We start from the raw sequence: 22,557 nt of genomic DNA, 5'->3' as shown, positions 1-22,557 counted from the left end.
AGTGGTGGTTATACATAATGACAGTGCTGACATATCACAGTATCACAGTATAACTAAGGTTGGAAGAGACCTCGAGGATCATTGAGTCCAACCTATCAACACAGACCTCATGACTAGACCATGGCACCAAGTGCCACGTCCAATCTCTTGAACACCTCCAGGGACAGTGACTCAACCACCTCCCTGGGCAGCCCATTCCAATGACGAATGACTCGCTCGGTGAAGAACTTTCTCCTCACCTTGAGTCTAAACCTCCCCTAGTGCAGCTTGAGACTGTGTCCCCTTGTTCTGGTGCTGATTGCCTGGGAGAAGAGATCAACCCCTTCCCGGCTACAACCACCTTTCAGGTAGTTGTAGAGAGCAATGAGGTCACCCCTGAACCTCCTCTTCTCCAGGCTGAACAATCCCAGCTCCCTCAGCCTCTCCTCATAGGGCTTGTGCTCAAGGCCTCTCACCAGCCTTGTTACCCTTCCCTGGACACGTTCAAGTGTTTCGATGTCCTTCTTAGTAGCAGACTCATGTCATAGTGACATGTTTAGTGTGTTTCAGCTTCAGAAGGCAGCATGATCTGCCCATAGTGTGGGACAAAACCTAGGGAGAAGGATCAGCCTCTGAACACAGCAGAAGTGGACATTGTATGCTGAGGTCTTAACTGATCTCTACATTTCTGTGTCTCTCTCCCTGCAGGGTGAAATTGCAGCCAGTCCTGCATTGTTAAGAGGCATAAGGTTCTGAATTCGTCTTGTGTAATTATGGGATTATCAGGGATGCCTAAATTAGGAATGCAGCTATTTCACACTCCCTTTATGGGCCTCTCTAAATACAAGATAAAGACACTGTTAGTAGGCAATTTGTGTACATAGCTTTCTTTGCTGTATATTGTGTGGTGCTTTTGATAGACAGCCTTTATTAAACTCACTTTTGCGGTCCACGCTGAAGATGTTCACTTTTGTATTGCCTCTTTTGAGTTGGTTTGAAAATTATTTCTGTGCTTTCTTCCACACTTCCCAAATCATAGTGTTTTCTCCATGCTAACCAAACACCCTAGATTTATTCTTGCAAAACCTGTCAATACATAAAATCTTGAAACAGCCTAGTGTTCTGCATATTCATGCTACTTAACCTACAGAAATAACCCATCTTGTTGTGTCCATTATGTTACTGCTGTTTCTACTGATCTATTGTTTTGTGAAGCCCCACCATTACATTCCCGTTGGACACTCACTGAGGCAAGATTTACAGCATTTATTCATGACATGTCTTTGTTAAAATAGCTAATGACATGACCAGTCACAGCGAGACATGGGAAGGCTGCAACTGAATGATGAAGTGAGAAAAAACACTCTGAGTCCTTCATTGGCACAGTAACATCCATCTCAGAAGTTATGATTAAGATAATTATGGGTCATCCAATCCATTGTATATGGATGGCCAGTCTAAATTACCATCATGGATTGTTGCAGTCTGTAAGCCTCTTTTTGAATTTTTTGTTTTCCTGTTTTGTTCAAAAAACTGTTGGCTCTTGTCAAATAGGTGAGCGTACCAGAAATTAGAAAGTCACAGAATCACAAAAACATTCAGGTTGGAAAAGACCTCACCAAGTCCAATCATCAACCCTACTCTAAAAAGTTCACCCCTAAACCATATCCCCAAGTACCACCTCTAAACAACCTTTAAACTCATCCAGGGTTGGCGATTCAACCACCTCCCTAGGCAGCACATTCCAATGCCTGACCACTCTTTCTGTGAAAAACTTCTTCCTAATGTGCATTCTAATCCTACCCAGTCATAGCTTTAGACCATTCCCTCTTGTTCTGTCATTAATACCTCTGAGAAGAGACCAGCACTGCCTCTCTACAACATCCTTTCAGGTAGTTGTGGAGAACAATGAGGTCTCTCCTCAGTCTCCTCTTTTCCAAACTGAACAGCCCCAGCTCCTTCAATCATTACTCATAAGATTTACTCTCCAGGCCCTTCACCAGGTTCATTGCCCTCCTCTGCATTTGCTCCAGCACCTCCACATCTCTCCTGTACTGGTGTGCCCAAAACTGGCCACAATACTTGAGGTGTGGCCTCACCAGAGCGGAGTATAAGGGGACAATCACCTCCCTACTGCTGCTGGACACAGCACTTCTGATACAAGCCAGGATGCTATTGGCTTTCTTGGCCACCTGGGCACACTGCTTGCTCATATTCAGCTGCTTGTTGATTAACACCCCCAGGTCCCTTTCTGCCAGACAGCTTTCCAGACACACTTCCCCAAACCTGTAGTGTTGCTTGGAGTTGTTGTGAGCCAAGTGCAGGACCTGGCATTTGGCCTTGTTGGCGATGGCAGTGGGCCATTAACGTTGGCCCATTGATCTAATATATCCAAGTCCCTCTGTAGAACCTCCCTACCCTCATGCAGATCAACACTCTCACCTAACTTGATGTCATCTGCATGATGACACACTCTATGTCTTCATCAAGGTTATCTATAAAGATGTTAAACAGAAGTGGTCCCAACACTGAGCCCAGAGGAACACCACTGGTGACCAGCTACCAGCTGGATTTGCCTCCATTGACCACCACTCTTTGGGCCCATTTGCCCAGCCAGTGCTTTATCCAGCAGAGTGTGTGCTCATCCAAGCCACAAGCAGCCCATCTGTCCACAAGAATTCTGTGGGAAACAGCTAAGTCAAAGGCTTCTCAAAAGTCTATTTAGACAGTATCCACGGCCTTTCCCTCATCCAGCAGTTGGGTCATCCTGTCATGGAAAGAGATCAGGTTGGTCAGGCAGGATCTGCCCTTCATAAGCCCATGCTGACTGAGCCTGATCCTCTGGTTGTTCTCTCTATGTTGTGTAATGGCACTTGGGATGATCTGCTCCATGACCTTCCTTGGTACTGAGGTCAGACTCTCAGGTCTATAGTTTCCTGGATCCTCCTTTCTTCCTTTCTTGGAGATGGATGTTATATTTGCTACTCTCCAGTCCCTTGGGACCTTCCCAGTTAGCCAGGACTTCAAGTAAATAATGGAAAGTGGCTTGGTAAGCACATCTGCTAACTCTCTTAGCACCCTTAGGTGTAGCCCATCCGGCCCCATAGACCTGTGTGTGTCTAAGCGGCATAGCAGATTACTGACCACTTCCTCTTTTATGGTGATGACCTGAGCTTTATAAAGATATAGCCTGTGTACCTCATGAATGATTGTAATGGTCAAATACTTAAAAGATACTAAATAAGGAATTTGCAAGATTCTTTTGGTGGATTCTCAAATACTACTACTTGCTGGTCTGTGGCTAAGGGTAATTCTCATTATTTTATTGCCTTGTACTGATTGAATACTTGAAATGCACAATATTCCTTACCCAGTCTTTGTCTGGTTAACTGTCTTTGAGGTCATAATGTGATAATGCTTTGATTTATATTGAAAATAAACATTAATGCTACTGCATCCAAAAAGGACAAGGAAAAGAATGAAAGAAGGTGTGTCTAAAATATCCATCGCTAGGTTTCATTGCCTAACATTGTTTTTACTAAATTCATAGTATGTGAACTAGCAGATCCTTACTCTTGGCAAGAAGCAGTAACAGAGCAAACTAGTTTTTATTCAAGGACTTGAAATGTACTAGCAAAACAATGCAAAAAGCCAGCAGCAATGGAGGGGCATTTCAGTGCCACCAACCCCAGAACAGAAAGTTTTTTCCTGTAAATTGTCAGTTGCTTTTTGGTTTGGTTTGTTTTGTTTTTCTTCTTCAGTTAACTGATATTATAATTTGGATCAAACACTGTTTCTAGCACATTTTAATAATCCTTAAATTCCTACAGTTTCCTTTGCAAACTTTCCATATGCAAACTGGAAGCAGGCTGCTTCCAATCTGCATAGATCATCAGATATACTACTCAAGTTTGTTTTATGACTGGAAAGACCACACTGACTTCTTACCTGGAGCTTGTATGTGATTTTTTTGAAGTGCTTACTAGTCTAAAATAATTCACACAGGAAAATTTTATAGTTTTGAGGTCTTGAAAGTTTCTGAATTATACTACTGTACAAAATAATTCAGTGTGTTGTGGTATGATTGAGGCTAGTCTATGGTGCTTAAACTGGCAACAAAAAATGCAGCAACCTGACTTTCAATTAATTTCACTAATGATTTTTAAAGTTGATGAAACACCCTGACTTTCAGTTAGGAGTAATTGCTCCTATATGCTGTTAAAATAATTATTTTCTCACCAGTATCAAATCTAAAATTACAAACTTTTGATAAATAACATTTGAACTATTTATCTTTTATATTCACAGATTAACAGACTGTATTAGGTTGAAAGAGATGCTCAAGTGCCATCTTGTCCAACCCCACTGCAGTGAGCAGGGACACCTCCAAATAGGTTAGGCTGCCCAGGGCCACATCAAGTTTGATCTTGAATGTCTCCAGAGCCAGGGCCTCAAGCACATCCCTGGACAACCCATTCCAATATTTTATCACTGCCATGGTAAAGTTCCTCCTTATGCCCAACCTAAATCTACCCTGTTCCAGTTTAAAACTATTGCCCTTTATCCTATTGCTACAAGCCCTTCTAAACTGTCCTTCCCCAGACTTCCTGTAGGCCACTGAAATTAAGCTATAAGGTGTCTCTAGAGCCCTCTATTCTGCAGGCTGAACAGCACCAATTCTTTCAGCCTGTCTTTCTAGAAGAGGTTCTCCAACCCTCTGATCTGCTTTGTGGCCATCCTCTAGAGCTGCTGCGGCAGGTCTGTCACTCTTCTGTTGCGGGTCCCATAGGTAGATATGGCACTCCAAGTAAGGTCTTGCCGGAGTGGAGCGGCAGAATCACCTGTCTTGATCTGCTGTCCATGCTTCTTTTGATTCATTGTAGGCTTTCTCTTTCAAGGAAACTCACATGAGAAATGTGACTTTACTAGCCAAAAACTTGCAACGATTTTGCCAAACCAACATATTTTTAAAAAATAATTAAAAAGTCATATGGCAAATACAGGAGGTGTATATGACTTACAGCTGTAATCCAATTAATCTTCATTTGAATACATGCATATTTAAAATAGGTTTGTTTTCCATAATTTATTCATCCATTCAAAATCCATCAGAAGCAGGAAAACTTGCTTGTTGTACACAGGCAAGGAGAATACTTCTTTCTCTGCTTAAACAAGAGAAATATTGCAGAGATACCAAAATATTGCAACAAGAATACTTCTTGCATAGCAATTAGGCATTTCTAACATGACATGTCTCATTGTGGCTTGCTTCCCTTTTGTCATGTAAGATATTTCAGGCCTTTTGACACAATAGCCTTTTTTCTTCTGAAGATAGAAAAGTATAGAATCATAGAATCATTAATGTTGGAAAAGACCTATAGGATCATCAAGTCAAACACTTCCATGACTGCTAAACCATATCCTGAAGTGCCATATCTACATTGTTTTTAACACCTTCAGGGATGGTGACGCCACCATTTTCCTGGGCAGCTTGTTCCAATGTCTGACCACTCTTTCAGTAAAGAATTTTTTCCAAATATCCAATCTAAGCCACCCCTGGTACAACTTGAGGCCATTTCCTCTTGTTCTACCTCTAGTTACTTGAGAGAAGAGGCCAACATCCCTCCCACTACAGCCTCCCTTCAGGTAGCTGTAGCCAGCACTAAGGTCACCCCTCAGCCTTCTCTTCTCCATACTAAACAATCCCAGCTCCCTCAGTGTTTCCTGTTTTCCAGACCCCTCCTCACCTTTGTTGTCCTTTTCTGGAAATGCTCTAGCAGCTCAATGTCTCTCTCATACTGTATCATCCAAAGCTGAACACAGTACCCATGCTGTGGCCTCACCAGTGCTAAGAAGGGCACAACCACTTCATTATTCTTGCTGGACACGCTATTTTTTATGCAGGCCAAGATGCTGTTGGTCTTCTTGGCTACCTGGGCACACTACTGGCTGATATTCACATAGCAGTCCACCACCACTCCCAGATCCTTTTCTGCCAGGCAGCTTTCCAGACACTGCACTCCAAGTCTGCAGCATTCCCTGAGGTTGTTTTGACCCAAGTGCAGCACCTGGCGCTAGCCCTTGTTAAACTTCTTGCAGCTGACCTCAGCCCATTGATCCAATCTCTCCAGATCCTTCTGTAGAGCCCTCCTACCCTCAGAAAGATCAACACTCCCACTCAATTTAGTGTCATCTGCAAACTTACTAAGGGTGCTCTCAATCCCCTCATATATGTCTTCCTTAATATTTTTTTAAAGTATGACACTTTTTAAGATTAAAACAATGTTTTCAAATTACATTATTCAAACTGTAAGCCATAGGTGTTGTAACAAATGCCTGCAGAATTATGACTTGATGTCATATATTTTCTTCCCTTATTCAGGTAAATAGCTCTTATTAGTTACACTGAAAAAAAGTGGACTAAACCCTATGTAGTTTACTAATTGGGTAAAGCTTTTACTTTGCTTTATGAGTTGTCAGTCAGCCAAGCCTCCTGGGAAGTCAATGAGAGTTTGCTTAGGAAATTGTCAGAGTAGGAGTTTATTAAAGCCCTTAAAATTGAAATGTATGCCTAGGATTTGCAGGATCAGGCCTCTAAAATGAACTAAAAATATTGATGGGAAGTTGGGCATTCAAAAAGCTGTAGAAAAGCTGAGCCAGGGCAGGCACAGCTCCAGGCAGTGCCTGCCATATCTCTGGATGTTGAAGAAGTAGTATAATGAAAAGTGACGGATGTAGCTTGACAGAACACTTTAAAATGACATGTTGAGCTAGATTCAGTGAGAAGGTAATGGACAGATGGTTTTAATTTTCAGAAATTTAATGGCTATTTGACATTCTTTGTCATTAGTGATCCTGCTTAAAACTTTATTGAACATTGATCACATTTGTTTTAATAGCTCTGCTACCACTACAGCCAGGAAACCATGCCTATTCAGAATCTCTATTTCTCAGCAGAATTACTGAAAGAATGATTCCTTGCATGCAAGATATTCATATTTATTTTCAACAAAGAAGTTGTGTGAGGAGAGAATTGCTTTTTCTTTTTTTTCAGCTTTCTAAGTGTAAAAATAGGGAAAAATGCATCTTGAAATCCGTATTTGATGAGATGTTTACTTATCCCTCTGCAACAGTTGAATAGTTCCTTATATTGCTACTTTAAAGTTACTTTTAAAAGTAAGAAGCAATTAAACATAATCTGTTTGCTTCTAAGGCCTTTTATTACAATATGTAACATAAGAAAATAAACTCTGTTTTCAAATAGACCTCTGGAAATCAAATAAAATATTATAAAATGCTTTCTGTATCTTCCAAAATTATCTTACCCCTAAGACCAATCTAGTAATTTCTTTTAAATAAATATTCACATCCAAATTAATCCAATTTTCAGTCTCAAATTTTGACTCCACCATAAAGTTCAGGCCATTAGGTAGTAGAAGCATACATCTGTGCTGTCTATTTCATCTGCTAAATAATTAATCACATATTCCCAAAGTGTTTGCAATTTATATTTTTGGTCTTTATATTTCATCTGCAGATTCTGCTGCTCTTACAAGGTGTCAGAATATCAAGCCCATTGCACACAGAGCAGATTCAGAAGAAGGCAGCAGCTGAAGTGTCTGTCTTTCATAAAGCCGTAAGACCTCACTGCTTCTTTCATGAATCAGATTCAAAATGCATAAATGTACATGGCTTGAAGTATGAAATTACAGTTGTAGTGAGTAGCCTGATGTCCTTCAAAATATGAAAAGACATTTTACTTGTATGTCTTATAGTGCTCTATCATTTGCTGATTTATGCCTTATTAATTATTCTGCAGGAAAGCTCGTGACTGCAGAAATGCTAATATTGACATATTTTCTTTATTTCCTTATAAAACCAACGCTGCTTTAGTTGTTATAGAAAAATGAGGCTGTTCCAAACATGTAAGTTCATATTATGAGATCTACATGCTCTTATAAAGAGAGACCAGAATTAAAGTTCAGGTTTCTGGCCTATTGACTCTGATTGTGTCTTTTTAAAGCATTATTGCTTAGTGATGGGTTCACATTATCAGGCATATTCCATTTTCATTACTTATAAATGGTACAAGGCTTATTTCATTATTTATTTATTAGGATCCCATGTTGTTTTTGGAGTTAGTGAGTATCCAGATAACTTCTGGAGTGTCACGCAAAGGGGCAGATTATCAGCTCCACTTAAGCTCCTGCATTTTCACAGAAATGCATCAGAGGCCCTCTTGGGTATATGGTTGCTGGCTGGTTGATGGCAGGAAACCCTTGATACTGTAAAACTTGCTTTTTCCTCTGCATTAAACGTCCTCCAGTTAGCTGGGTTGGAAAGGAGATGGTGAAATGCCTTCCCAGTAGTACAGCAGATCCAGCACATCTTTGGGCGACCCTGAGCCTGCAGCGTGGACAAGCCAGGGATTGAGCTACTGCAGGGAAGCCTCCATTCTTTCCCACCCCTGGCACTATCATGCTTCCCAGATATCAAACAGACTGCACCTTGCTGCACTGCGGAGCATGACAACACAGCAGTGTTCTTTCTGGGAAGCAAGACCCTTCATCTCAACTAAGGGACCACAAGGCTGTTTGTGTTAACTCTTTAGGATGGCTCTTAGTGCAGGGTGCTCTAAAGCAGTGTGGCAGCCCGAGCACATCATGCTGGCAGCTGTGGAAACCAGGTGCAGGACCGGTCCCATCGTATATTGTCACAAGAACATCCACATCCATATTCCCAAAGGGGTGAGTGGTGAGCGGCAAATGCCAGCTGTCCTCTTGCTGCACACTGCCACAATCATGGCCTGACATTGGCCTCACCTTTAGCAAAAGACAACACCAGGTTTCACAACGACAAAACTATACACCGGGGGATAAAATTAAAACATGTACTGGAAACACACGTTAAAAGAAGAAGAAAAAAAAAGCCTCCAGGCTTAATTTGAGGTGTGAACCTGACAGAAAGGGCTCCCTGATGCCTAGGCATGTGCTATCAAGATTAAAATGTCCTCTAAGTGTAAAGACCCCCTCCAGGTTAAAAATGGTCACACAATGGAGCTTGTCAGCATTTACTAATCTAATCACCTGCTTGACAAAAATCAATTAGACATTGCTTGCCACTGTACCTGATTGGAACAAAGACATCAGTGTAGGACAAAGAATATATTTTTTTTAAAGCAAGAAAGAAAACATTAAGAGAGAGGGCCATTGCTAATATTAGTGGATTTAAAGTAATTATTTTTCTTTTCTATTAGTTCTTATTTCTCTTAAAGATTCATCACAGTCAACAAGTCGCTATTTTCATTTATAAAATTAAATTTTAAAATAGAATTGCAACTGTAAGAAAATAAAAATTTGGACTTGTTATTAGTCTGTAGATTCTCTCACTTTTGCAATGAAAGGCTTTTAAAGTTTTTCTGCAGGGCTTTTATAAAGGTATTGCACTTCTCAGTCTACAATTCTCAGTCCTCATTTCAAGGGATCATCCTGTACACCTCTGTACTAAAGTCTGCAGGGAAGATGGTAGGAAGAATGCCAAAGGAACTGCGATTGTTCCCCTATATCGTGACACCCTCTTCAACAGAAATAATCAACTTGGGCCAAGAACTTGTTTCACATATATGGCAGAATTACTGACCCAAGCTGGATTTCAACCAGCAGTCATATGATTTAAACAGGAGGTGAAAATGGATCTCAAAAGAACCTCAGCAGTTTAAGCCAAGGAAGTGACAAAAGGGTGAATGCGTAGCACTGCAGGAAAGAAAAAAATTATCCTGCTTTAGAAAGCCGACCTTGTCACCTAGTATCTTAAGTTGAAGAATATACCTTTGCTGGTAAACATAAGGAAAAGAATGAGAGAAAACTTTTAATGAATGTATAATAGTATGACTAGAATGACTGGAGTGAGAGGCATACTGATTATGCAAGTGTCAAGGATATCAACTTACATAGTAAATTACAGAGAAAATTTAGCTGAAAAGGAGTACCAGACTAATAAAAAAGAGCTCCTTAGCAGAATATCCTCTCTAGTTTACATGTATATATATACACACACATATATACACACACATATACATTTGTATATGCATAAGATTTCTTTATCAAGTTACGTGAATGGATGCATGGAAGATATGGTTCACTGTGCCTACATATTTACAATATCATGTATGATGTATCACATAACCAATGTCTTGTATCTCCCAAATTTAGTAAGTATATGCTGTGATCTCTAGCAAAACAGTAGCTTCCTGAATTTCTGGATTGTATTGTTCATGGACAGTTAAGGTTTTAAGAAAAGTTTACTTTCTAGAAGGATAAAATTCAGAATGTGGAAAAGGCCCTACATTTCTGCTAGACAAACAGAGTGGGTGAAAACCACGTCAGCTTGTTGCCTTCCTATTTCCTTGCACTTTTTGGAGCTCACTGCTGGACCAGCTACAGTGGCACCAGCTGTTCAAATAGTCTGTTGCTGAAAATTCAAGGGAGTAGAGATTTTCCTCACAGAAAAGTTTTGAAAAGGCATCTAAGAGGAGTAAGTTCTTTCCAGAATGTCTGCATGTGTGACAAATGTTTTACCTCTACAAGAAGATATGTTCTGCTCCTGGAATCCAATACATAAATTACAGAGGAAGTAATAGTCTCAGTCCAAAGCACCATCTGCTAATCTACTTGTTTATATCGCAGGTAATATGTAAGTGCTTCTTGGAGCTAATCCTGTCAGCCATAGCATAAATGCAAAGGCCAACAAGATTACTTGGAGATGAAGCATTTTAATAGCATGACACAGTCAGGAAGTAAACAGATTATGAAAGGCTGCAACTGACACTGATTTTATTTTACAGCTTGGCCTGAATGTCATTAGCTTGATGAATCTTGTAATTATTCTTGTTTGAATTTTGTGTAAGATTTTGTCTTATCCAGAGGATAAGGAAACATACAATTTCAAAATCAGAATATAAAACATGAATGACAAGAGGGAAGAAAACCACAATGTAAACCCCAATAGTGAAATGCTCTTTGTAGGTCCTCAGAGGTAACTGACAGGATTCAAAGGATGAATCTGTGAAACTTCTGTGCAGAGATAACTGTGATGGGTTTCACCTGGAATCAGGGGCTCTCCAGAGAGAAGTCACATTCTGTAGGTGTGTTGCTAGGCAGCCTCCAGGCTTCTCCATCTATAGTTTTGGGTTTTTTTTCTCCTTTATCACTCTGGACCATTCCTAGTGGAGACCATTCCTTGTGGTTTTAATATGAAGATATGCATCTAGAACCAAGATTAAAGCTTTCATTCTGCCGAAAGGAATTTCACTTGTGCAGCAAAACCACTTCGCAAATCAAATGAATACAAAGGGACGATCAAGGACACAGTCTTTGAGGACTACAATGTTGCTTCAAATCAAAACACTAATGCAGAGGAAGGAATTTGGCATAAATTGCCAAATCAGTGAAATGAATGCCCTGATTCTGACAACCATCATACTGTAAGAGCTGATTTTCCCTGCTATAATAATAATGGGAAAGTGCTCTGCAACCTACATAGAGAAGTATATATCTGCAAGCATGATGTTTTTTGTAGGGCATGGGGAAAATCTAGATTACAGAGTGCATACCAGCTCTTTCTGTCACATGACCTTTCAGACAGTGGAAGAAAGCATTGTTTACATGAAGTTGGCCAGCAGGACTAAATTAACAAGAAATTAATATATGCTCTTTTTATAGAAGAGGAACAACTGGCACATCTTTTGTCACAACCTTTTTCTCTCCTAAGTGTTGAATCATGGTCAACATTTATCATAAAACACTGAAAAGAACTCTGTGGAGAAGGACCTGTGAGTGCTGGTGGGCAACAAGTTCACCACAAGCCAGCAATGTGTCCTTGTGACCAAGAAGGCCAATGGTATTCTGGGGTCCATTAAGAAGAATGTGACCAGCAAATCGATGAAGGTTCTTCTCTCTCTCTGCTCTGCCCTGGTGAGGTCTCACCTGGAGCATTGTGTCCAGTTCTGGGCTCCCCAGTTCAAAAGGGACAGGGAACTACTGGAGAGAGTCCAATTAGGGGGTAACAAAGATGATGAGGGGACTGGAGCATCTCTCTTACAAGGAAAGACTGAGGCACCTGTGAATGTTTAACCTGCAGAAGAGAAGACTGGGGGATCTTATGAATGCATATAAATATCTAAAAGGTGGAGGTCATGAGAATGGGGCTGGGCTCTTTTGAGTGGTGCCCAGTGATAGGACACAAAAAGTTTCACTTGACCTTAAGGACATGTTCCAGTGCAACCTGAACTAGGTGAACGTGCTTTATCGGGGGAGGTTGGACTAAGTTCTCTCCAGCAGTTCCTTCCAGACGCTACCATTTTGTGATTCAGTGATTCTGTTGTGAAGTCTGTATCTGAGGTAAAGCCATGCATTTCTTCTTGTATAGGTACAGGCCTGCATTTTCACTAGTGTGCATGAGTCAAGCAGATTTTAATAGATTTGAAGTCTGTACCATTTGAAATTCAGCCCTTCCACTCTGTCCCTGCAGCTGAAGAATTTCTTTTTGTGTTAATAAGCTTTTACCTGGAATTTGTGCCAAATCTGCCAGTGTACTCATTTGTGTGGTTATACTTCAATTTCATACTTCCTTCCAGTCTACGTGAGGGGGCAATTACATTCCCCTTAGGTTGAGAATAGTTGAAGTAATGGAGGCTACTGCAGAACAGTAGGCAAGGACTAGCTAATACAATTCAACAAATACCATTTGGTGCTGTGAAGTAAGAAGGACTGGTTAGTTGTAAATGTGTAAAATGTGAAAAATAAGCAGCAGAAACATGTTGAGTGCAGACAGAGTGCACACCAAGAGAAAAGCAAAAAGGAGGACTGGATGATGTTTAAAGTCCTTTTCAACACAAACCATCCTGTCATTTTGTGACTGGTTGCTGGTGAGACAGTCAGCACAAAATGTGCACAAAGAATGTAAAAGCAGTTCAATAAACTCCTGAAAAACATTAAAAATCTTGTGGTGGAAGTGGAGAAAGACTTACAACAGGTGACAAAGCAACTGCAGCCTACTGAATTTGCTGCACAATTTAGGAGGATTGCCCATATGAAAATTTTCTGCTGATGCAAAGGATTGTGTAAAACAAGTATCTGACTTCAACATCAGTTTCTCTTAACACAGAGAGCCCTGAAACATTGGCTAATTGCTGGAGACATAGCAATTTTTGTGTCACTCTTCTCAGATTTCCTTGTGAATCACCATCATTTGCATGGGTTCAGCTCTGTCTCTTGGGCCACTCTCTCCTGAATAGTATTGATCAGATTTGGTGTCATCCTGATTCATAAAGCAATTCTAAGTATAACTTTCACTTAAGCCTTATTTCTAAACTTCATAAATGCCTTTGGGATTTTTGGCTTCCCCAAGGTTTTGAATCAAAACATCTGCATTTTTTGCAATGCACTGGTTACCATAAAATCTCCCAGAACTGGTGTGTTATTTATCATGCACAACTCCTACAAAATAAACTTTACTTTTCCAATAGATGTGTAAGAAGCAAATTAATTATATGTTAGTTTTGTGAAGAAGAAGGTGGAGAAACAAGGTAAAGCTGGTAGAGAAGGAGTGGAAGTCCAGGAGTGCGTGAATAATTATTTTTTTAATGTGGATTTGAGGTAGATATGTACCATCTGAGATTCTGATTTTGGCAAAAGGGAGGCAATAAAGAAAAGGAGCCAACTGTACCTGTACAATTTTGGAAAAGTATTTAGTCTTTAAAGCTTCAACAGACAAATTCATGGCAGATGATTCTGTCCTAAAAGTCACCTTTTTCTCCATCTGACTCCTCAGGCAGGGAATACTTTGCATTTTACACAATAACATATGAATAAAAGTACTTTGACTGATGCTTATTTCATAAAAAATTGCTTTCAACTGATCTTCCAATAGTTGTTGATTTAGTGTATGGTTGAGCCTGGACACTTTAAGTTTATCTGTTTGGTTTTGCCTTCCCTACATAGTCATGTTTTGCACTAATTTTCTGATGTGTGCCAGTGTGACGTTGTGATCTCAGTCATCATCAAGAACTACATTTCGTGCAAACTGCAGCTGAACATTCAGGGATAAGACAAAGGTTTTCTCTCCTACACTACCAGCTGGCAGTGGCCACACCAGAGTAACCTAGTACTCTGTTGTAAACATTGATGGGGAAATCTGGGACAGATTCCTGACAGCTGTAGCTATGATTACTGTCTTGACTTTGATGTTTTACCATTCTCTACAAGGGTTATGAATTTATTACCTGAGATTAATGCAACAATTTAAGTACCATAATTTTATAGATTCTTTTCCTCATGAATTGACTTCCAAAACTAGTTGAAAACTAAACAGAAAAAGGAAAATAGCCCAGAAAAAACAGCCTCAAAATTCACTTTTTGTTTCTCCCTTCTTGCAGTTCTGAGGAATCATATTATCATCCTTCTTAAGCTTATTTTAAGGAAGGCATTCTCCTTTTGAACCTTTTAGAGTCTTCTGCCTGAAGTCCCTTTTACTCCCTCTCAGGAATTTTTATCACCAACCATCTCCCTTTAGCTTTTTGGAATGGTTGTGGTATAGCCTTTCCAGCTGACACAGACCCCTATTAGCCTCTACACATTCTAGCAGTATATGGTACCAGCTACTGTCCCTTGCCAAGAGCCTAGGCTGGTGTCTTGGCACACAAAAAAGCAGGTCAGAGATTTTATGCATACACTGACCTGCTTGACAATATCAAATGAGCCCTTCGTGCTATCACAGAAAACTCTTCTTGCTCTTTTCCATGGTGGGAAACAGTGGTAAAGTAGAAAACTTCCACTGTAGCTTCCCATTGCTGGCCAGAGGTTTGTTACTGGACTAGGCATTATGCAGTTTCATGCCTGGTTTATTCCACTCTATTCTGCCAAATTCTGGCTCAGTCTGCTTATCCTACCCCTCCTTTCCTCTGTGCTAAAAACCAAAAAACACACCAATTCATGTCTTGTCTTCTCTCAGGTCAAAACCTGCTTGCTTGTGCAGCCCACAGACAGGTGTTTAAAGAGTCCTTCCAACACATTCATAATGACTTTAGGTGAAAAGAATGAGCTGTAATGTCTTCCAATCCACCATATTAAGAGAATAAAGATTTAAGTTTACAAAATTAAAGCCAAGTAGGTACCCACAATATTATTAACTATTGCTTTGTAACACTTATAGTCTGAAAATGTCATCAGTGTTTCAGTATTTATGCTATTTATGTTAATGTAAAACAACAATAAAGCTGTCAAAACTGAGAACCACCTCTCAAACCCCTCCATAATGGATAGTCTGGCTATGTAAATCATACCATAAGAAACTATCCTAATAAATTATGTTTGCTGGGAACTTCTTCACTCCTTCTGAAATTAACCATCTTGCAAAGTAAAGCAATAATGTGCATCACATACTGTTCTAAACTGTGGATCTACTTGGGAAAATGCATCTTTCACACTGCAATTACAGACCAAGAGAATCAAGTGGCTGAGTTTCTGTGCAAAGTGTTTGCCTGTCACCATGACAGGTCTTTACCTGTAAATTGGCTCCTTTCTATCTGTTAAACTTTAAGTACTGTACAGTTGCTGATGGACACGCTGTCTGTGTTACCATCGATAGCACTGGCTGTGCTCTATGAAAATGTAGGTCTATTACTTTAACCTTCTCCTACTCCTGTCAGGTATACTACTAATTATCCTGTCTTATGCTGTTGGGGATGGGGCTCATATATTCTCATGTCAGCTTGCTGAAATAGAGGGTTTAGCAATACAGGAAATCATCCATTCTTTCCTTTTGTTCCTAGAAGGCTGTATAAGGCAAATCACTTTAGGTACAACAAGAAAACAGGCAAGCTATTTTAAATATGTTGATATCAAAACTATGCTGTGGTCTGGTACCTTCATTTCAGTTGAGCTAAGAAAACTCAGAAAAACCTTTCATGCTTCTTCAAATACTTTTGTGTCTATCTCCATTTTTTGGGTAACACAATATTCTGCATATTATCAAGAGAAGAATGAGATTACACAAGTGTGCAATCTTTGCTGTAGGTTATAATTGTTTCTGCATATTTTCTTTTTTGACAGTTATATTTACATTAGGATAAAAATGCTGGGAATATAACAAACCTGTAAGGTAGTTAATTTCTGAGATTGAGTTTAAGCCACAAGCAGCAGTCTTTATATCTATTTTAAAACAAAAATTACAGAGAAAAGTAAAATATAAAATGTTTGATAAGTATTTTTCCTTGACTTCCTTTATTTAGCACATCCATGAAAATACAGCAAATAAATAAATAACACTAAGTACAACCATTATTAAACACAGTGTAAGAAATATTTGCCCTGAATTGAAAAACACAGGGAATTATATCATTGTATTAACATTTATATGACATCTGTATGCCCAAAGTATTTATTTGAAAATAGTGTATGCAGAATAATACTGGAAGCCCTGTGAATTTAAAACACTCATGGGACATACTAGGAAAATGTAAAACAGATGGGCTGTGAATCTCCTCATTTTTAAATATACATGGAACATCTCTTCCAGAAAAACTTGTTTAAAATTCGGAAGTTGAAAGTCAGCCTGAAATAGACTCAAAACGCAAGTGCAGCCATAAATGAAATTTAGGATCACTTTAAGATCAAGTGATTACTTTCCGGAAAGAAGAAGTAAATGTGATTTCTGTTGAATTAGAATTTCAGGCAAGTAATATATGCAGATCGTTTATATATTTAGCCATCATTTGCCCTGGGTGAAAAAAAAAATTTACTTCTTAAGACACATAAATAATACATTGCAAAAACATTAAATATCTTTTTGGGTCTCTACAGAATAGTAAATAAGAATAAGCTTTTCTGTGTATATCTGTTTCTGAAAAAAAAAAAAAAAGTACTCACCATAAGCATATTAAGAGTAATGTCTTCCTCATACTCCACCTAGTTCATGATCTATGCACAAATTTGGTACAAATTAGGGAGGCCAGTTGCAAGACTATAAACTCAGAGAGAATAAAAAACCAAACCAAACAAAACAGAACAAAACAACCCGACCTGAAAACAACCTGAAAATCCAGAAGACGTTTTTACATCTGTGTATGTGATTTAATTACATTAGTCATTCAGAACAGATTAATATTGTTATAGTAACTAAACAAAGAGTCCTTTTTTCCAACTGCCGTAGTCTATTATATAAATATATAGCTTGCCATGTTCCTGGGGAGGCATGTCTGAACACTTCTCAGGTCATTGTTTTTTTGGTTTTTTTTGTTAGTTAGTTTGTTTGTTTTTTTCCTGAGACATACATTCCACAATTTGCTGTTCAGATGTAGTTCCTCATCTCACAAATGCTGTTGCTTGAGCTTAGGTTTATGCAACTGAATATGCCATAGGAAAATAAAACCCTACTCATCTGTGCAGAATTAAGTATGACTGTGAAGATTCAAGTCATTAGATCACTGAAATTCAACTTTGAATTGGAAATTCAGGCACATACTGGCATTAATCAAATGATGGACTACCTCACTTGATTTAGAATCGAAGTCCTTGCAAAACTGGAGCTTTAGGATTGGATCTGTAATCAGATCAACAAACTACCTTGTATGTCTGCTGATAAGAAAAAAAAGGGAATCAACAAACTACCTTCTAAAACAGGTAGTTTGTTGATTCTTTATTATTTCTTATCACCAGTTCTGTGGGGAAACACCTTTGCTACAAAACATTCATACTGTGGTGCACTGCAATGCACTTTCTACTTGTTCATCTTTAAACTTATAGGGAGCTGTTCTGAAGTAATGACTTTTGCCAAATGTTCCTTTATATTTACACTGTACCTTGTTCAGGAGAAAAAAAAAAGTAAAAACTAATTCTAAAGCTAGCAGAGCATGTCTTGGATTTCGATTGGGTAGGAAATCAGTCTTTAACACAGGAAAATCAGTAATTTTCTTACGCAGCTGCTCAAACATGCTGGGGCATTTACTACAGAAAGAAAAGGGGGAAAGACATTATCAGAATTGTAAAGCATTGATTAGAGTTTATTATACAAAATAATTACATTTAATCAATTTTCACAGTTAACAAGTGATTTCATGGGGATTATTATTACCTAATTGTTATTAAAGATCTGACTACAGATGGCATATGCAATTTGTTGCTTATTATTACTTTTACAAGCACAGATGGCACAGTAGAACCAGTAAGACTAGCAGACAGTGATCTTTTTCATAATATAATAACAAATGAATGTGCTGAGGGATTTTTTAATTTTTTTTTTTTTTAGTTTTGCTAAAGTGCTGCAAAATATCTAACGCACTCAACTTCTCAGATCAGTTTCAACAGCAATTCCTACAGATTGCATGTAGAAGCCTGTTCAACAGATTTCCCAAATTGAAGCTACAGACTCAAAATATTTGTGTTATGATGCTCATTCCAGCTTGCCTGAAACTACCCTTTGCATAAGAATCAGCTTAACTCTGTGAACTCTACTGGCAAAACTTCTAAAGCATCAAAATATCAATAACAGTTGTACAAAGAAAAAGTTAGCTCAAGAACATTTTAAGGCTATTTACTTAAAAATAGAGTAGTAGCTCTTTAAAAATATAAAATAAATTAAACCCCCAAAAAATTATGTAAGTGCCAAATCCAATCCTTGTAAACTAGCAAGATTATTTCAGTAGAAGATCAAAAGTAGGTTCAGGAACAAAAACACAGCATGCATGCAATACTTTCCTACCTTCCTTTCCATCTTTGGGTCCTAAATGAGCAGGTGGGAGGATAAGGAGGATAAGGATAAGGATTTTACTGGCTGTTTAGTTAGATTAAATGGGTCCTCTAAAAGCAAGACAAGTGTGCTGTGATAACTACAGCTTAATTCTTTTGGCCAAGTCTATCCAGCAATTAAATCTTGGAGTTACATTCCCTCTCCAAGGCTCCAACTCTAGTGAGCAAACCAATCATGTCATTCACAATTGAATGGAATTATCAAAATATCTAACAGTATTACACTCCTAAGACATAATTATAGCACTCCTGTGTGACAGCTTTTATAGTCAGCAGCTGTAGAAAGCTGGAACATGTTTTCAATATTCATCTTAAGTTATGTTAAAAATTTATTGTTTACTCTCCTTAAATATATCCTAATAATGTCAGGAGAGGAAACAAAAAATGCTGTTATTATTGAAAAGAAGTTATTGGCATACTTTCCCCCGCCCCCTGCCCCCAAAGGCATGTATCACAATATCTATGGCCCTAAGTATATAGCAAGTAACACTGTTTCTAAAATACTTGTATGCAAATTCTGCCATTACATGAATACTGCCATACTCTGATTATGTCTCGAATTTATGATTCCATGATTCTGATTTAAATCTGTAGAATGCCACATCTAGAATTTAAGTTTTTCATGAAAACCCTCCAAAGACAGCATTCTCTACTTTCAGGCCCTCCTAATCTTGGTTCAGCATGCCAAGGCATCAACTAAAACAGCTTTACCTGATCTTCTGAATAAAATTGTTAGTAGTGAGGTCAACATCTATCCATACACATGATGTACTTACAAGTTCAAAAAATTATTTAATTACCTTGTGTTATTTGATTGCTATTCAGCAGCTGAGTGGTGGTAACTGGCAAAGTGCACACCTTAGAATCCATTTGGTAAGTAAAATCCATTAGCTTAAACCACTATGAAACTGTGCATAAGAAAATCACCATCAAGGACCTGTGGTTTAACTGGTGGTTTGATCTAATGTGTTTCTTTTATCACAGCTTGGCAAAGAAGCAGTGGCTTGTTTAGTCACAATAAGATGATTGCTTCCGTTCTACAGCCATTTGCTTACACATTTTCCATTAGCTTCAACAACAAAAAAAAAAAGGGCCTGGTTTTAACTGTTTTATGTTAAATGGGTGCTATTCAGAGTAGGAATGGCAGAAAAGCACCCACATGTAATTTCTTTCCCCATCAACTAGCTTTAATTTAAGGCTTTGAAGAATACAGGAAATAACAGAGTTGAACTGGCATATCACAGTATCACAGTATCACTTAGGTTGGAAAGGACCTCTAGGATCATCGAGTCCAACCTATCAACACAGACCCCATGACTAGACCATGGCACCAAGTGCCACGTCCAATCTCCCCTTGAACGCCTCCAGGGTCGATGACTCAACCACCTCCCTGGGCAACCCGTTCCAATGCCGAATGACTCGCTCGGTGAAGAACTTCCTCCTCACCTTGAGTCTGAACCTCCCCTGGCGCAGCTTGAGACTGTGTCCCCTTGTTCTGGTGCTGGTTGCCTGGGAGAAGAGGCCAACCCCCTCCTGGCTACAACCACCTTTCAGGTAGTTGTAGAGGGCAATGAGGTCACCCCTGAGCCTCCTCTTCTCCAGGCTAAACAATCCCAGCTCCCTCAGCCTCTCCTCATAGGGCTTGTGTTCAAGGCCTCTCACCAGCCTTGTTGCCCTTCTCTGGACACGCTCAAGTGTCTCAATGTCCTTCTTAAACTGAGGAGCCCAGAACTGGACACAGTACTCAAGGTGCGGCCTAACCAAAGCAGAGTACAGGGGCACTATGACCTCCCTGCTCCTGCTGGCCACACTATTCCTAATGCAGGCCAGAATGCTATTGGCCCTCCTGGCCACCTGGGCACACTGCTGGCTCATATTCAGGTGGCTGTCGATCAGCACCCCCAGGTCCCTCTCTGTTTGGGAGCTCACCAGCCACTCCGACCCCAGCCTATAGCTCTGCATGGGATTGCCGTAGCCAAAGTGCAGCACTCGGCACTTGGACTTGTTGAAAGCCATCCCATTGGACTCTGCCCATCTGTCCAGTCAGTCGAGGTCCCTCTGCAGAGCCTTTCTACCCTCTAACTGACTAACATCTGCCCCTAACTTTGTGTCATCTGCAAACTTGCTGATGACTGACTCTACCCCTTCATCCAGATCATCAACGAATATGTTGAAGAGGACAGGGCCCAGCACTGATCCCTGGGGGACACCACTGGTGACTGGCCTCCAGCTGGATGTGGCACCATTCACCACCACTCTCTGGGCCCGGCCCTCCAGCCAGTTCCTAACCCAGCACAGAGTGTAATGGTCCAATCCACGGGCTGACAGCTTAGTCAGCAGTTTGCTGTGGGGGATGGTGTCAAAGGCCTTGCTGAAGTCCAGGTAGACCACATCCACAGGCCTCCCCACATCCACCAGGCGGGTCACCTGATCACAGAAAGAGATCAGGTTGGAGAGGCAGGACCTGCCCTTCCTGAATCCATGTTGGCTGGACCTGAGCCCTTGGCCATCCTTCAGGTGCGCAGTTATTGCCGGCAGGATTATCTGCTCCATCACTTTCCCTGGCACTGAGGTCAGGCTGACCGGCCTGTAGTTTCCAGGTTCCTCCATCCAACCCTTCTTGTGGATGGGGACCACGTTGGCCAGTTTCCAGTCATCTGGGACCTCACCGGTGAGCCAGGACTGGAGGAAAATGATGGAGAGTGGCCTAGCTAGCACATCCGCCAGCTCTCTCAGCACCCTAGGATGGATCCCGTCTGGTCCCATGGACTTGTGGATATCCAAGTGGCTCAGCAGGTCCCGAACTAACCCCTCATGGATTTCCAGGGTATTACTCTGCTCCCCGACCCCAACGCCCAGCTCCGGAGACCACTCGTCCTGAACTCCTGCCTTGCTGTTAAACATTGAGGCAAAGAAGGTGTTCAGGACCTCAGCTTTATCCTCATCCTCAGTAACTGTGTTCCCCTCCAGGTCCACTAGGGAGTTCAGGTTCTTCCTGCCCCTCTTCTTATTGTTAATATATTTATAAAAATGCTTTTTATTGTCTTTGACTGAGGTGGCCAGCTTCAGTTCCAGCTGGGCCTTAGCCTCCCTAATTTTATTCTGGTTTAGTCAGGTTCAGAGGGCAATAATTAATGGTTTGATATTTGGATGGTGGTCAGCACCTAGAAGAATATCCCAGAGGTTGATACTGGAGCCCTTATTGTTTAGCATATTCATCAAAGACCTGGATGATTTCAGAGTGTAGCCTCAGCAAATTTTAATTAGAGGGTGCAATTACTGTAACAAAGGGCAAGTCCTGATAAACTAGAGGACTGGACCAGCAAAAATCCCTTATAAAATTCAACAGGGGGAACCATGGAGTTTTGCGTGACAAGTACAATAGCTCTGGGCGGCCAGGTGATTGAGAAGCAGCCATGCTGAAAAGGAACCTGAACTGAGCATGAACCAACAATTCACTCTTGTCATGGAAGCGCAAATTGTGTGCTGAGCTTGTTCATGGCCAAGGAACATTGATCTACTCTGTAGATCTTGTACTTTTGTACTCTGCTTGCTACTGGTGAAACTGCATCTGGAATATTTCATCAAGTTTTGGCCCTCCGTACTGAGCTGAGGTGAAACTCAAGAAAGTCTAACTGAAATCTAGTAAGTAGGTCATGACTCAGGAGGGGTGAGGGAATTTGGTTTCTTTAACCCAGATAAGATGAACTGAGGATGATCTAAAGAAACATTATAACTAACTGAAGGATAACTACAAAGATGAGTGATGAGCTTC

The sequence above is a fragment of the Melanerpes formicivorus genome, unplaced genomic scaffold (genome assembly GCF_026170545.1).
Source record: "Melanerpes formicivorus ecotype bairdi unplaced genomic scaffold, bMelFor1.0.p_v2 SCAF_1, whole genome shotgun sequence".
In the NCBI taxonomy this organism is placed as follows: Eukaryota; Metazoa; Chordata; class Aves; order Piciformes; family Picidae; genus Melanerpes; species Melanerpes formicivorus.
Note: the sequence above shows the minus strand (reverse complement) of the source record.